The 2,247-nt window shown below is 33.1% G+C and overlaps 1 non-coding gene across 1 annotated transcript; it reads left to right on the top strand.

The window, feature by feature from the left end:
- Positions 1-446: 446 nt before the first annotated feature.
- On the top strand, positions 447-553 carry LOC128289678 (small nucleolar RNA R71). Its single transcript, XR_008279323.1, has one exon. It is a non-coding gene; the product is annotated as a small nucleolar RNA R71 (small nucleolar RNA).
- The last annotated feature ends 1,694 nt before the right edge of the window (positions 554-2,247 follow it).

The raw sequence follows: 2,247 nt of genomic DNA, 5'->3' as shown, positions 1-2,247 counted from the left end.
TTCAGATTGAAATGTAATATGGTCCTCCCTCTGGTTATTGTTCAAGTTAGGGTTATTGTTTCTATGCATTATGTTTGTGAGAAGTTGAACATGGGTTTCCTAAACCATAGTTTTTTTTTTTAAATGCTATGTTTTCGCATCTCAATTTTAAATGACAAGTTTTCATAAATCTATTGTTTTGGATAAAGCCTCTGCAACTGAAAAGAGACTTTACAAAGAAATTAAGGTTTTTCATTTTAAGGAAGGGTTTTCAATGAAAACAAGGTTTTTGATAAAAACACTTCAATATGACACACCAGATCTGGTCATAACGTCCGGGCTGGGTTTGGGGTGTTACATGTATTCATATGTACGGTTCATCAAGGCTCATTCTACAGCTTTATCTAGTCCTGACTTAGAATATGCATCCAGCCCTTGCAGAACATTTGCAGCCGTAGCATTTAGGTAGACCATGGTGGGGGCATCTTTCTACCAGCAATTTAAATCGCTCCCAAGCTTTATGAAAACTTTCTCCTTCCATCTGTTTAAAATTCGCGATCTCTCATCTTAGTTGGATTGTCTTGTTAATAAGGAAGAACTTGTATAGGAATTTTTCTGTAAGTTTATTCTATGTCATTATAGATCCTGGTGCTTGCGGTTCAAACCAAGAGGAAGCATTATCTATTAAGGAGAAGGGGAAAAACCGAAGACGAATAGCGTCATTGATGAACCCATTAAATTTCAAAGTGTCAAAAATTTAGAGAAACTATTTTAAGTGTGGATTTGGGTCCTCCATTATAGTTCTTCTAAATTGCATGTTATTCTGAATCATCTAGATAATGGCAAACTTTATCTCAAAATTTTTTGTGGTAATTTTCAGACTCGTGATATTGCCTTGTACAACGATCAGGTTTGGTAGCGCATAGTCTCTCAGAATGAGTTCAGCCATCGACAATTCTATTGGTAATTGTTGTGGTCGTGGCAGTAGATCTGGTAAGTATGGTTTGTCGAATAACGGGTTAACTAATAGTAGATCTGTTAATGCATAGTCTACATTTGTTATTGTTTCTACTGCCAACAATTTCTATGAATAAGTCTTTTTGCATCAGTGATTGGCTCTATAGGTGTTCCCCTACTCCGAGTCATACATTGAAATCCAAAAGGTAAAAGAAAAGGTTAAAAAATTAAATGAATGAAAATTAAAAAATATAAATCATATCTATAATTTAAAATTTTCCTAACTATTTGACCTACCATCAAATGCAGTAGTTAATTTGGGTCAACTCCGCACTTAAGGAGCTTATTTTCTAAGCACTTTAGGATTTAATTTAACTTTTCAACATTTAGGCCTTAGGATCTAAAGTTAATAAAAATAAGTGTTTTTAACACATATTGTAGGTGTGGTGACCCAATAGGCCGACACAGGCTTTAGATTATGCTAATTAGCTCAATTGAGTGTGTGGAGATATAAAGACCCAATTGATGTGGAAGTAAATGTCGAGTGATGGACAAGCTTCCCAGGACATCAAAACACCAAAAGGAACGACACAAGGAATTATTTTCATGTTGTGTCATGCCATGTAATAGGTGTGGCGCGACACAAGGTCGACATGTAACCCAAGTATTTTAATGTTGTTTTCGTCTACACAATCAAACTTAACAAAGACCTAAGACGTATCGAAGACCTAATTTAGGCTGCCAACATCTCTAAAAATAACACTTTAGGGTTTGAATGTAATCAAGTTATCCTAGATGCCTTCAAATACCCTCGTATTTTTTAATTAGTTTTAGTTTATTTTCTTTTCGGCTTTTTAAATACTTTCTTATTTTTCTTCTTGAATCAGTTTTGTTTCAAGGACTTGTTTGTTTAATTAAAGTATTCAATTTTTATTTTTTATTGCATTTTTTTTATTTCATTATTCCAATTGAGATATTTTCTACTTCACTCCCCATTCTATACTCAATCCACAAATATTTGGAAACACTAAAATATGTAGACTTTTCCAGCACCTTTTGAGCACTAAGTCATGCAGTTTCTAAGTAATTTCTGTCAAATTTTAAAGTTTTATTATAAAATATTTAATTGGACTTAATTATGAAAAATTTTGAATTTTAGTTATTTTTATAATAATTTTGCATAATTTGATCTATTTTTGATAGTTTTGCACAAATGGTGAAAAATCAATTGGCAATCAGTTTGAGAAGAATGGACTGTTGAAGCACTTCTCAAATCATTTAACCCATGAGGATGGCTGATTCTTCTCCAGC

This window comes from Gossypium arboreum, chromosome 2 (genome assembly GCF_025698485.1).
Source record: "Gossypium arboreum isolate Shixiya-1 chromosome 2, ASM2569848v2, whole genome shotgun sequence".
NCBI lineage: Eukaryota > Viridiplantae > Streptophyta > Magnoliopsida > Malvales > Malvaceae > Gossypium > Gossypium arboreum.
This window is presented reverse-complemented; position numbering and strand designations above follow the sequence as displayed.